The 14,945-nt window shown below is 36.2% G+C and overlaps 1 non-coding gene across 1 annotated transcript; it reads right to left on the minus strand.

Moving 5' to 3' along the window:
- Positions 1-8,722: 8,722 nt before the first annotated feature.
- On the minus strand, positions 8,723-8,830 carry LOC112088733. Its single transcript, XR_002900675.1, has one exon. It is a non-coding gene; the product is annotated as a small nucleolar RNA R71 (small nucleolar RNA).
- Positions 8,831-14,945: the final 6,115 nt, after the last annotated feature.

The following is a 14,945-nucleotide window of genomic DNA, read 5'->3' on the forward strand; positions in this document are numbered from 1 at the left end:
TTAATATCATACTAACATCATACTAGAGCAAAATATGTATAATAGTAGGTGATCCACTACGACCTGTATTGTCCTGATTTCATTGCATACAAGATGCACAAGAAATTCAATTTCAATGAGTACAACTTAACATACAAGAAAATACAATAGTATAAACTCCTAGAAATACAAAGACTACTCACTACACATGATAAATCACTTGTAGACTTTTCAGACATGCCAAACTTAGAAATAAATATGATGAACGAGTTTCAAAACTCTTTACTATAGCATAGTTAAGCTACAACACTGATGAGCAAGAAAGAAAGCATGGTAGACTATAACAACCTAGTATTCAGAACAAAAGCCAGCACATATTGTGATAATGGCTTCGATAAACAATGCAGAAGACAATCTTCTCTTTGTTTATGAGCCTGTAGGAACATAGAAGACATATGTGTACAAGAAAAAATCTTCATACTACCATTTAAAAAAAAAAAAAATCATACTACGAGTAGCTACTTTGGTATAGCTGCAAAACTGTACTAGGTTGTAAAACAACTTACTTCCGCTTCAAAATTCTGATCGATTTTCACGAACATTCAATGTGAGATATGAAACCAACACAATGCGCAGAATTTATAGAAAAAACATCATTGATTATCTAGGAAGAATTATGAAGAGATATCACCATATATTAACCGTACAATTTAAAATATCATGAGCAACAAAGACCCATTTTTTCAGAGAAAATATCTAGAGGAATTAAAGTGTTGCTAGGAGGAAATTTTTACATGTAATCTCACAAGGTTGTAGGAAAGATACAGTAAGAGCAGCAATAAACCGCTCTTACCTTAAAGAATAAACGAAATATTTCTATCCTCAAGCAAAACAAGCGATTACAACCAGAAGAGAAAATGTCGTTAAGTATGATATTGAAAGTTGGTGATGGAGTGGCAAAATAAATACAATCAACATCTACACATAGGTATGAAACTATGTTGTAGAAGTTTAAAAGGAACTTTAGTTACCTACAACATGACTACTGAATCATGAACTACACATAAGGCACAAAACCCCAATTAATACTTTTGTTGCTGAACATCTACCAGAAAGAAGGCTTGTGCAATGGTACATGGTTGTTGTTAGCATGGTTAGGAGAATGAATCCTAAAAGCCGAAATTATAATTAGGGTTTGCATTGGAAAAAAAATTATAAAACTCATGATAATTATGGTTACATCAAACCAAAATACTTGAACAAGATTGATAGGCTTCAATTCCTATTGCGTGCTTGTTACACAATGATGAGTAACAAAAACCAAGGAAAAATCTTGGAAAAGATAGGCTTATATCTAGCTAAATCAATTTTCAGTTATGGACAATTGTGTTTTGTTTTATCAAAAGTGATAAAAGTAGAATGCTTGAGAATCTTGAATAGTGAATCTAAAGCAAATGCAAACACTAGCGTTACATGTTCTACAAAGAACAAATTCACCAATATTTCTTCACAAGTCAGAGGTAAATTAACTAACTACATTTTTGTCGATGAGTTTGATGATGTTTAATGGCAGTAGAGGCTGTTTTTTTTTTCTCTCCAAATATGGTATATTGCTACCTCAAATACATATTGGAATAAGAACAGATTGGTGCAATCAAGACATGTGTTGTGCAATTGTGCTATATTGTAATCCCAAAGCATGGTGTGGTTGATGTGGATAAGCCCATTTGCATGATATCTTAATATTTTCGATGAAAAATTACATTAAAAATAATGAATTCTGGTGGTGAAATAGTGCGAAGGAAACTTTAAATGCAGTAAAAAAAATGGAGGAGATAAAATGTAATATTCTTTCGTTGCAAAATTTTCATTTTTCTCTATTTACCGATTATGTTTCTTTAAGTGTTTCTCTTTATCACCCCATAACCTTATGTGGCCTCATATCAGTTTGTTGTGGTGTGACAATCTTGCCTCTCGGCTTTTTCATACTATCAACAGGTTCTATTTTTCAAATGTATGAGTTTTTCTCTGGTTATAGAAGCTTTATATTCAACAAAACATTTATGACAACCACTATGCATAACTATTACGATTTCCGACGGAATTTTTGATGGGTTTTATTGCCTTCGGAATTTTTCGACCGAATTCCGACGGAAATCGTCATTTTTGACGGAGTTCCGACGGATACTTAAAATTGTTGGTTTTTTAATATTCTGTCAGGAATCCATCGGAAAATTTCTGACTTATTTCCGACGGAAATAATATAAATATTTAAATTTTAACATTATATTATTTCAGTCGGAAATCCATCAGAAATTTCGGAAAGAAATAATATAAATATTTAAATTCAACATTTGTATTATTTCCGTCGAAAATTTTTCAGAGATTTCCGATGGATTTCCAATGGATTTCTGATTGAAATAATATACGAAAATAATTTTTAACATTTTTATCAAATGAGTTGGAAATTTGTCGGAAATTTCCGACGGATTTCCGACAGTAATAATATACAAAATTAAATTTTAAAATATTTATTAAATGAGTCGGAAATCCGTCAGAAATATTATCAACTTCCCGACGGATATGGTAGATTCTATATTATAGCCGTTAATGTATCCGTTGAACTAGCTATTTATAGACGTTTGAAATTTGGTCGAAAATCGGTTAGAAATCAATCAGAAATTGGGGTCAGATTTTTCTATAAGTACTTCCTCATTTTCATTCATAGCTTACAAAACAAGGGTAAACCCCGTCTTCTTCGAACCCAAACCCCTACAATTACTATGAATGGATAAACCCTGTCTTGATCCAACATCGAGAAAACCAACTGATGAGTATGCAAGTGGTGTTCAAGAATTAACTACCCTTGCGACAAAGAATAGTGAGAGATCTGACAAAATATTTATTGTCCTTATCTTTAATGTCAGAATAACGGATTAGGCTCTGTTAGAGGACTATGAAATCACTTGTATAGGAATGAGTTTATGCCGGGATACAAGATTTGGTATATGCACGGAGAAACTTATTCAATGGTACATTATCATAGTAGTGCTTCTGGTGCGATAAAAGAACCAATTCCAAAAGTTCAGATGGTGAATGATGCAAACCTAGTTAGTACTGTTGAGATAGTGAATGACGTATTTCAAGAAAACGTAGCATCGTATGTTCAGGATGGTAATAGAATAGAAGAACCTAATTTTGAAGCCTGGAAATTTTTTGATATGCTAGATGCAGCTAAGCAACCTTTGTATGGAGGATGTAGAGAGAGTATTTCACATTTATCATCTGCAAGCAGGTTGATGACTATAAAGACGGATTTTAATTTGGCTGAAGATTGTGTGGATGCAATAGCTGATTTTGTTAAATATATTTTACCTGTAGATAATATCTCACTGGCGTCATATTACGAGATTAAGAAACTTGTAGGCGGGCTTGGATTACCGTATGAAATGATAGATGTCTGCATCGATAATTGTATGATATTTTGGAGGAACGACGAACATCATTTGAAGTGCAAATTTTGTCGCAAATCTCGGTATCAAGAAACAAGTGGTAGAGTACCTGTTCCACATAAAATGATGTGGTATTTTCCATTAAAGGAGAAGTTGAAAAGGTTATATCAATCTGAGCGAACAGCAGCTCCTACGAGATGACATGCACAACACAACTCAGATGGAGAGATTGCGCATCCTTCAGATGTTGAAGCGTGGAAACATTTTCAAGAGCTCTATCCTAGTTTTGCGGTTGAGCCGAAGAACGTCTACCTTGGGTTATCTACCGATGGATTTAACTTATAATTTGCCATATAGTTTATGCATAAAACGAGAGTTTTTGTTCCTCACGATACTTGTTCCTGGACCAGAGCACCCTAAGAGATCTCTTGATATTTTCTTGCAGCCACTAATTAATAAGTTGAAGTTGTTATGGAAACATGGCGTTAACGCGTTCGATGTTTCTCTACAACAGAATTTGTAATAAGAGCGGTTCTTATGTAGACGATAAGTGATTTTCCGGAATATGGTATGCTATCTAGATGGTCCACTCACGGATGATTAGCATGTCCGTAATGTCAAGATAACACTGATGCATTCCAATTACGACATAGACGAAAGACTTCTTGGTTTGATTGTCATCGACGATTTCTACCCTCCGATCATCCATATCAAATGAGCACGACATTGTTTAGGAAGAATAAAAATTTTATGATGCTCCACCTCTAGAGCCTGCAGATTTAGATATAATCCAACATTTAAGAGATTTTGGTGCTGACAAGATGGTTTCATGTGGTGGGAATGGTCATGTTCCTATTCAAGGGTGTGGAGAGTACCATAATTGGAACAAGAAAACTATTTTCTTTGAGTTTCCATATTGGAAGGAACATCTACTTCGGCATAATTTTGATGTGATGCACATTGAGAAAGAAATTTATCAAATTAAGACTGTTTTCAGCATTTAACAAACATATATCCTAAACCCTTAAAAGATAACCTTAACTTCTATATATATGTATGATGGTTATATGTTTGTCATTTGTATATTTCGAAAAACCATCAGAAATTTTGTTTTATGTTGAGTTATAAGGTAACAGTTGTTATATGAACATAATCATGTATTTTAAAGAATACTCCCATTAAATTTTTGAAATTTCATACTCTGATCAATATAATTTCCTACTGATTTCCGATGGAATAAGAAAATTTGATGATTTTACAATTTTTTGGTACATACTAGATTAATACGATATATTATGATGATTTTTTAATCTAAATTTATGAAATATGATGTATTACTATGATGATTTACAAAAAAAAATCATCATTTTCCAATTTCCGTCAGAAATCTGTCGAAGTTTTTGACGAATTTCCAACGGATTGTGAAATTTTTGCATGTATATACGTGGGGAACAAAAAAAAATATTTCTAGTAAACCGTCGGAACCGCATAATATTTCCTCACAAAATATTTCCTAAATTTTTTAAGATTTCTGACCGCATCTTACAGATTTCCGACTGAATCCCGACTACATCCTTTTTAATTAATCCTTTGATTCTTCGTGTCCCTTATCTATTCTTCTTCTTCATTCTTTATTCTTCTTCTTCTTCACCTTGCAGACTTCGACGTCCAGATCCAAGATCTGCTACATCTTGCCGTCGATCTGCTATTCAGCTCTGAGGTAATTTCTTTTTTCATCTCCTCAGCTTTTATTTTCTTCTTTCTTATCTTCTCCTCACCTTTTTCCGTGGTTTTATTTGCAGGTTCAGTCCGCCGCCGCCGATCCTTCTTGCCATGCCACCGGTTCTGGTCCACCGTCGACCCGCCGGACCTCCCTCAATAGCCACCGATCTGCTTCCACAGCCAGAAAATGTAAAAATTTTATTAATAAAATTATTTGATTTTTAGGATGTTATTTCTGAATTTGTGAATTTAGGATGTTATTTATGAATTTGTGAATTTAGGATGTTATTTGTGAATTGATGAATTTGTGAATGTGTTAAAATTTTATAAGAATTTATTCTAGATTTTGTTAAAATTTTGGAAAAAGTTAGATTTGTTTGTTAGAAATTATTCTAAACTAGAATTTGTAAATTTATTTTTTAGAATTGTTAGAAGCAAATTGTTATATTTTTCTATGATACATTTTAAAATTAAAATTGTAAAATATTATCTATTAAAATAATTAGATTTCTTAGATATACTGGTATATATTAAAAAAAGAACAATAATATTTTAATATGTATATAAGCAATAGAATCTGTTTTAATTAAATTACAATATATATATTTTTTAATAAATCTGTTCTTATTTAATTATAGCTAATTAAAACAAATTAATTTTGAAATTTAAGTTCTTATTATGTTAGATTAAGAATTATTTTAATAGATAGTATCAACAACTTACTTCTACAGCCTGGACGAGAGTTATGCACGATGCTTGATCCTTTCCGAAAAAGAAACGTGACATGGTAAATCAAAAGTTTAAACTTTTTAATTTTATTTTAATTTATTTAATGAAAATAACAATTTTTTTTTTGTAATATAGGTTTGGATATTCAAACAATGGGATCAGCAAATGCATTTTATGAATGCTGCTGCATTCAATGCTCGATAAGCCCTACCCAGTGTTTTCTGATTTTCCTCTCGAAGAGAAAAACATTTGGTTCAAAAAATTTGCGGTAAGTTTTTAGTTATCAAAATTATAACTAACAAAATTTTTTAATAAGTACTATTTAACAAGAACATGTTTTAAATTATTTTTAGCAAGAGTTTAGTTGGCATAGGAGTCGCACGGTAGCTATCGAGAAGTTGTTTCTAGACTAGTGTGCTACGCAATACTCTAACCACATGTACGAGTGAAAACAGAAGTGAAGGAAAGGTCAACGAAAACCAAAAGGTTGAACCTCTCTGTCTGGCAAAAATTCATCCCATATTGGCTACAGCCAAAGATAGAGAAGACGTCGCAAAGACAATCCAAAAAACAGAAGAGTCAACGAGATGGCAAGGAGAAATTGATAACACCGTATTTTGACCACTTTTATGGATCATAATTGTATCTTATGCCGGTGTTTTAACTCTATTTTCAATGATTTTTAAAGTTTTTTCAATGTTTTAGAGTTTCAAAAGACTTTACAGGAAACTTGGGCAAAAGATATGCAATTTGGAACAAATGAGCAATTTTGGATAAATGCAGACAGTCAGAAGTATGGCAAGCGGTGAAGACCTTCTCACCGTCTGATCACCCCAAAAATTTGAGACAACATAGAGGATCCAACCAGCTTTCTAATGTACTTGGTTTGGAGACAATCCAACGGTTAGATATTCAGATACTCCCGATGCAAGAATGACAGAAAATGCAGTTCCAGAAGAGAGCCACGAGCCCGGACCGCGGCCAACACCTATTTTCCCGCGGGTAGAGCCACCACGACCGCGGAACTTGGTCGTTAACTTTCCAGACGACTTAATTAAAGCCCATATCAATTCCTTTCGTTATTTTTGAAGCCCTAAGTGTCCAGAACCACTCCAAAAGCTATAAATACCCTCTTTAGGTCATTCTAAACGAGGAGACGACATAAGATAGAAAGAGAGAGAGATTTCGTGTAACCCTAGAGAGAAGGAGCCGCCATCTTTGAAGATGAACCGCCATCTTTGAAGATGAGCCGCCGCAGAAGTGACCATCGCACCTCCTTCTGCTTCTCCGTTCTTCGTTTTTCTTCCCTCTTTTCTTTAATTTCCTGTAACTTTCAATACTCTGTGATGATTGTTTACAATATGTTTGAGTAGTTACCCAGTTGGGTTTAAAGGGATTTTTCAAAGGGAATTTCGTGTGTCTATGTTTATGAATCGATAGGTTTAGGATTTATAATCTTCTAGATGTTCTTCGTTTGCCTTTAATCTTACTGCGTGATTCTCTGCTGGCCACTTAGAAGCCGATCTGACATGATATGTTGCAAAAGCTTTCATTGATTGTCTGAACTAGGGTGAAACGAGCAATGATTCTTTAGGAGTGGAAACCTACCTATAGTTGAGTTGTGAATGTTGATGAGTCTTGTTCTGCTATTGCATCTTCTCCCTTCCAGGATCAGAGTGGAAACCTACTGATCAGGGTTGCGAGAGATAATTGTTTAGTGCTGTGAAAGTAGGCTATTCATACTTCCGTGCCTCGAGTTCTAAAACATACGTAGTTGATTACCTTTATCACTTGTTTAAAATCGACATAGCTTAGTCCATGAACCCCTGCGAGACCCCTTGATGCCCAACGTTTGTCTTTAATTGCTTACAACCTTTGATTTATTTTCTTTTCATTCGCTTATTACTTGCTTCCATTCTACTTTCATTCGCTTATTACTTGCTTTCATTTGCTTTCGTTTTTCAATTGTTTTTAATTGCTTTATAATTTTGATTTAGTGACAACCAAAACCCAAAACCAAAACCTAAATATTTAGTTATAGTCTGATTTAAGCATAGCCTTAAATTCGTACTGAAACAACTAAGTCTCTGTGGATCGATACCCTAAGTACTACAGCGCACATCTGTGCACTTGCAGACATTTAGGGGTTATAAATTTAAAACCTGAAGCTTAGTAAAACGAAAACAACAACCCCGCTTTTGCTCGCAATCAAGTTTTTGGCGCCGTTTCCCGGGACTTTGATTTGTTTCATTGCGAATCCCAGTTTAAATCCATTAGAACACTTGTTTACTTTTACTTTTTCTTTTGAATTCTTCAGGTTTCTCTGCGATGAGAGACCGGGAACATGTTCCCGGGACTCTTGGTGATCCACCATATCGTGTAGATGGTGATCCAAGCGACGATGACCTGACTGATGATGAGTTTGAAGAACCGATCTATGATGACAATGAGCTGATCGGATCGACAAAACATGAAGATGATGATGAACTGATTGGAAGTTTCTATTCACTCGAGAAATTCTTGGGAGATCGAAGAGCTATTCAACCAGCCTTACCAGAGGATGGCGAAACCAAAATTAAGGTACCCTATATCTATTTAGTTCAACAAAATCAATTCCATGGTTACAATTCCGAACACCCGATTGACCATATCGAGACGTTCGAAGAATTATGTGCAACCATTACAGCAAATGGAAATTACCACAAGTGTAGTATTTTCCCATTCTCTTTGAGAGACAATGCCAGTAAATGGCTAAAATCTTTGCCACCTGCTTCACTAAAAACGTGGGCAGCGTGTAGAACTACTTTCCTAAATCGTTTTTACCCTAGAAATCGTTCAAATCTCTTAAGAAACAAGATAAGAACTTTTAAACAAAAAGAAGATGATGATCTTTTAGATACTTGGGAAAGATTTAGGGAATACCAAAGAGATTGTCCACACCATGGATATACCGACGAATACCTGCTGGGTATCTTCTATCGCGGTATAACTCCAGAGTTACGGCACTCTTTCGACACATCAAGTAATGGAGACTTCTCAACTAGATCTGTAGAAGATGCTCATGTTTTCATCACAAATTTTGCAAACAGCATCCATAATCAAGCAACCTTTGGTAATTCTGCACTTCCTGAGAAGAAGGAAGAGATCTCACAAGTTATAAAGTGTCTCCATCACATAATGAGTCATCTTGGATTGCAACAACCAAACAAGACACACAATACATGTAACTTTGACGGTTGGGACAACTCAATGGACTCTTATGATCAAGGGATGGTGAACACTGCAGAAATCTACCAAATTCAAAATTTTCCATTCGTTTCTGATCACCGCGGGTCCATTCATTCAAACCGCGGCAATCAAAGCTTTCACCGTGGTCGCGGCTGTTCTGACCGCGGCCAAGATCTGGTTCACCGTGGTCACGAGCCTTCTGACCGCGGGAAACCGTCTTCCGAGCTTGACTGGAAACCATCTTCCGAACCTATCTTGGCTATTCAATTTAATCCCATTCCTATATTCTAGTTTTCCCTCTTCTGAAGCTGAAAATCTAAACAAAAGAATTCTAGAGCTTGAAAAATCTAGGTCACAAGAGATTATTGATCTTAGATCTGAGCTAAAAATGATGCAAGAGGATTTCAATGAAAAATTTTATACCCTCCTTAGCCTGATGATCAAAACTAACTCTAAAAACTTAGATAAACCTGAGGAGGAGCCAAGTGAAAATTCTTTCGAAAACTTAAGTGAAGCAGATCCCTCCGATGATGTGAAAGCTATCACACTTAGCAGTGGATTAGCTTACAAAGAGCCTGAATTTCCTAAAGATCTCGAAGTTGAGAAAAAGGGTAAGGAAAATGAAAGGGAAAGAGAAAGAATCACGATTGAAGATGTTGAAAAAGAAGTAGTAGGAGAGAAGGATGGAGAAGAAGTAAGAGAAGATACATCCCGGGGAATCCTCGGAGAAGACCCTATTCCACCTCCACCAACTCGTGTTTACAAGCCTAAACCTCCATATCCTAGAGCCTTAAGAGCCCCTAAGAAAGAGAAAGAAAAAGCTAAGCTGAAAGAGCTAATCGATCAGTTAAATGTGAGATTACCTTTCGTAGAAGCCTGTGCTATGATTCATGCTTTAAGAAAATACATGAAGGGTATTCTAACAAATTCTTTGACTCTTGAAGAAGGCGTTATGATGATAGTCCATGAATGTAGTTCTATCCTGCAAAGCCGAAACCCTGAAAAGAAAAACGATCCTGGAAGCTTTGTACTTTCTTGCACCATCAATGATGTCGCTTTTGAGTGTGCTCTCTGTGATTTAGGATCTATCATAAACATGATGCCTCTTTCAGTAGCAAAACATTTAGGACACCACACTTTCCATCCCACTAAAATTTCCTTAGTATTAGCTGATCGTTTAGTTAGACAACCCGTAGGTATCCTAATAGATGTTCCCGTAGAAATCAAAAAATGTTCCATACCAACTGAATTCATAGTTCTAGAACTTGAAAGAGAACCTAAGGATCCACTTATTCTTGGACGACCATTCCTATCTACAGCCGGAGCCATAATCAATGTCCCGGAAGGAAAAATCGACCTTTATCTAGCCGGTCTAGTTATGCAATTTGACATGAACAAAAGTTTCGATAAACCTACTTTGGATGGCAAAATTTGTTGGATTGATGAGTTAGACGGAATTAATGAGGAAGTCTATGAAGATCTGCTTCTAGACGACCCTTTAAGTGTCACGCTTTCACCCGAAAAAGATGAACGCAATTTCCTTGAAGAGATTTCGAGTGAGTGCGCACGTATGCTTGATAAATCCAAAACTTATAGGAAACCTCTAAACTATCTAGATCTTAAGGACCAAACAAACATTCCTACACCTCCTAAAGACACCGCTGCAGCAATTAATGATCCTTGGAGCGAGCTTAAAGCCCCTAAAGTCGAGCTTAAACCTCTTCCCGTCGGACTTAAGTACGCCTTCCTTGGACCAAATTCAACTTATTCTGTCATTATCAACTCTGGTCTGACAGAAGAAGAAACCACAATGTTGTTGACTGAGCTGAGAAAGCATAGAAAAGCCTTAGGATATTCACTTGATGACATACTTGGAATTTCTCCAGATCTTTGTATGCACAAAATTAATCTAGAGGATAATGCTAAAAACTCAATCGAAAGTCAAAGGAGACTGAACCCTAATCTCATGGATGTTGTCAAGAAGGAGATTATGAAGCTTTTAGAAGCTGGAATAATCTTTCCTATCTTAGATAGCACTTGGGTTAGCCCAGTTCATGTTGTTACAAAGAAAGGAGGAGTCACTGTCATTAAAAACGATAAAGATGAAATGATCGCTACAAGAACAGTAACTGGACATCGTATTTGCATCGATTACCGGAAACTGAACACAGCAACTAGGAAAGATCATTTTCCACTTCCCTTCATAGATCAAATGCTAGAAAGGTTAGCTAATCACCCTTACTATTGCTTCCTTGATGGATACTCTGGATTTTTCCAAATTCCTATTCGCCCGGAGGATCAAGAAAAAACGACATTCACTTGTCCATATGGCACATTCGCTTACCGACGTATGCCTTTTGGATTGTGTAATGCACCTGCTACCTTCCAGCGGTGCATGATGTCGATCTTCACAGACTTTATTGAAGATTTCATGGAAGTATTCATGGATGATTTCTCTGTGTATGGATCTTCTTTTGAAAAATTCTTAGCCAATCTTGGTAAAGTTCTGCAAAGATGTGAAGATAAGAACTTAGTATTAAATTGGGAAAAATGTCACTTCATGGTACGAGACGGAATCGTGCTTGGGCAAAGAAATTCAGGAAAAGGAATTGAAGTTGACAAAGCTAAAATCGAAGTCGACCAGCCTAGAACCCCATACAAACGTAAAAGGCATCCGTAGTTTCTTAGGACACGCAGGATTCTATAGGCGCTTCTTAAAAGATTAGACCTCTTACGCGTTTGCTTTGCAAGGAAACGAACTTTGAGTTCGATGATGAGTGCTTAGCCGCGTTTCATAAGATCAAAAAAGCCCTTGTTTCCGCTCCAGTCGTGCAAGCACCTGATTGGGAACTCCCATTCGAAATCATGTGCGATGCAAGTGACTATGCAGTCTGAGCAGTGCTTGGCCAACGAAAATATAAGAAACTGCACATAATCTACTACGCAAGCAGAACTCTAGACGAAACTCAATGCAATTATGCAACAACAGAGAAAGAACTTCTAGCTGTCGTATTTGCATTTGAGAAATTCCGTTCTTATCTCGTATGATCTAAGGTCATAGTTCATACTGATCATGCTGCAATAAAGTATTTAATGTCTAAGAAAGACGCTATACCTCGGTTGATAAGATGGATCCTCCTACTGCAAGAATTCGATATCGAAATTTAAGATCAGAAAGGTGCAGATAATGGAGTTGCAGACCATCTTTCACGAATTCGAGTTGAAGAAAGATTGCCTTTAAATGATAGTTTGCCAGAATAAAATATCTATGCAATAGATACTACCCCCACCAATGCCAATACCGCACCACCACGTCAACTCATGCGACGAGCAGATGCTTTCAACATCCCATGGTTTAGGCACATAGCAAATTACCTAGCAGCTGATGTAGAACCACCACAATTCTTTGGTTATAGGAAGAAAAAGTTTCTGAAAGACGTAAGACATTATTTTTGGGATGAACCCTATCTCTATAAGAGATGTGCTGATGGGTTATTCCGAAGATGCGTGGCTGAAGAAGAGATGGAAGAAATTTTATTCGGATGCCATTGCTCGTCTTACGCAGGACATTTCACAACCTTCAAAACCGCTTCAAAAATTTTACAAGCTGGTTTTTGGTGTCCTACTTTGTTCAAAGATACTCAAGCTTATATATCGCGATCCGATAAATGCCAAAGAACATAAGAAAAAGAAATGAGATGCCTCAGAATTTTATTCTCGAAGTCAAAATTTTCGATGTCTGGGGAATAGATTTTATGGGACCCTTTCCTACTTCTTTTGGAAACCAATACATCTTAGTAGCAGTAGACTACGTCTCTAAGTGGGTTGAAGCAGTTGCTAGTCCCACCAATGATGCAAAAGTCATCATGAAGCTGTTTAAATCTGTTATATTCCCGCGTTTTGGAGTTCCTAGAATTGTGATAAGCGACGGAGGATCACATTTCATCAACAGAGTTTTCGAAAATATTCTTAGAAAGAATGGAGTTACGCATAAAGTTGCTTCTTCATACCATCCCCAAACCAGCGATCAAGTAGAAATCTCAAACAGAGAAATCAAGTCGATTTTGCAGAAAACAACTGCAGTTCATCGCAAGGATTGGTCTACCAAGCTTGACGACGCATTATGGGCATACCGAACAGCATTCAGACACCGTTAGGAACAACACCATTCAACCTAGTTTATAGAAAAGCATGTCACCTTCCAGTAGAACTCGAGTATAAGGCGCAATGGGCTATAAAGGAGATGAACATGAATCTGAAAACAGCTGGAGAAAGAAGACTACTTCAACTTAACGAGTTAGAAGAAATCCAACACAATGCTTACGAAAAATCGAAGATCTACAAGGAGAAGACTAAAGCATATCATGATAAGAAGATTATTCATAGAACTTTTGCTCCTAACGATAAAGTTCTTCTTTTCAATTCTCTGTCTTAAGCATTTTCCAGGAAAATTACGAACGAGATGGTCAGGACCCTTCACGATAAAGGAAGTAAAACCATACAGACCCATTGTCCTGTGGGACCAAACCGGAAATTCATTTACAGTGAATGGACAGCGTGTAAAGCCATATCTGGCTGAAGAAAGAGAAGACGAGAGAGAAGTGATGTTTTTGATTGATCCATCATCGACCAATGATGAGACCAAGGAGTGTTACGACCCCGGTTAAGTCTAATCGAGCAACAATGTCAAGCTAACGACTTGAAACAAGCGCTTAGTGGGAGGCAACCCACTTGGTATTTTATCTATTTCCCTTTGACCTTTATTTTCTATTTCCATTGCTTTGCTTCTGTTTCATTTAATTTCAGGTTTTCAATAAGGAAGAACAAACACAAAAGACGAGCAACACTCTCCAGCACGATAAGTTCCCTTAAACATTTCAACTTTTTTTATTTTCTTTACCATTCTTTCCAAGATTTATCACACTGAGGTCAGTGTGAAATAAGTCTGGGGGAGGATGTTCATCTGTTATTAATGAAATTTGATTTGTTTTGAGTTTGTTTTGGACACATAAAACTTTCCCATATATTTTTTCAAAATTTTTCAAAAATTGTTTTCAAAATGTTTTTCAAAAAGTTTTCAAACCAGGAACACAATAAACAATACTAAGATGAATTAGACTAGTGTGCTTCTACGCTATTTCCTCATTTTTTGCTCTTTTTGTGATTTAGGCCTAGACTAGGAGGTAGCTAAGTACTTGCATTACGAAATCCCACCAGAGAACTTCTATTCATGGAGATTTTTTCTGACAGGATATACTAGCTCATTTTATATGGACTTAATTTTGACTTAATTTTCTCATTGAAGCGTTAGATCAGGGAAACAAATCATACATTCAGGACTCCTTCATCCTTTTACCACTATTTGTTGATCCTGAATGGCTAGTTCATCTTTAGCTAGTTCCCCACCGAACCTAATCTCTTTCAAAACAACATGCACTCTTGTTTTTCATTGTCCTATATGCAGATATGTGCAAAAACGTCGGAGAGAAAGAGGATCAACGCGGTTTTCAGTCACTGAAGACGGAGACTCGCGATTTCATTGGAATGATTCAACAAAAGGAGAAAACTCAGTTTGCCTTCGAAAAACTCCAAAATCTTGGTACAATTTCGTGCCTTAGACTCTCTCTCTATAAAAGGTTATTTCCCTTTTTTTTTAAAAAATCCGAAAGGACAGGAAATTTAAACCTTAGAGAGTCTAGGAGGATCAAATTTTATACTTGAGGCAAGCTTGAGTCCGATTTTATGGAGTTTTGGAGATTATCTTTATGATTCCCGAAAAAGACCTAAGTCTGGGGGAACAGCTGTTTACAACAAAGGAGGAAGATTATGCAACAA

This window comes from Eutrema salsugineum, unplaced genomic scaffold (genome assembly GCF_000478725.1).
Source record: "Eutrema salsugineum unplaced genomic scaffold, Eutsalg1_0 scaffold_14, whole genome shotgun sequence".
Lineage (NCBI taxonomy): Eukaryota > Viridiplantae > Streptophyta > Magnoliopsida > Brassicales > Brassicaceae > Eutrema > Eutrema salsugineum.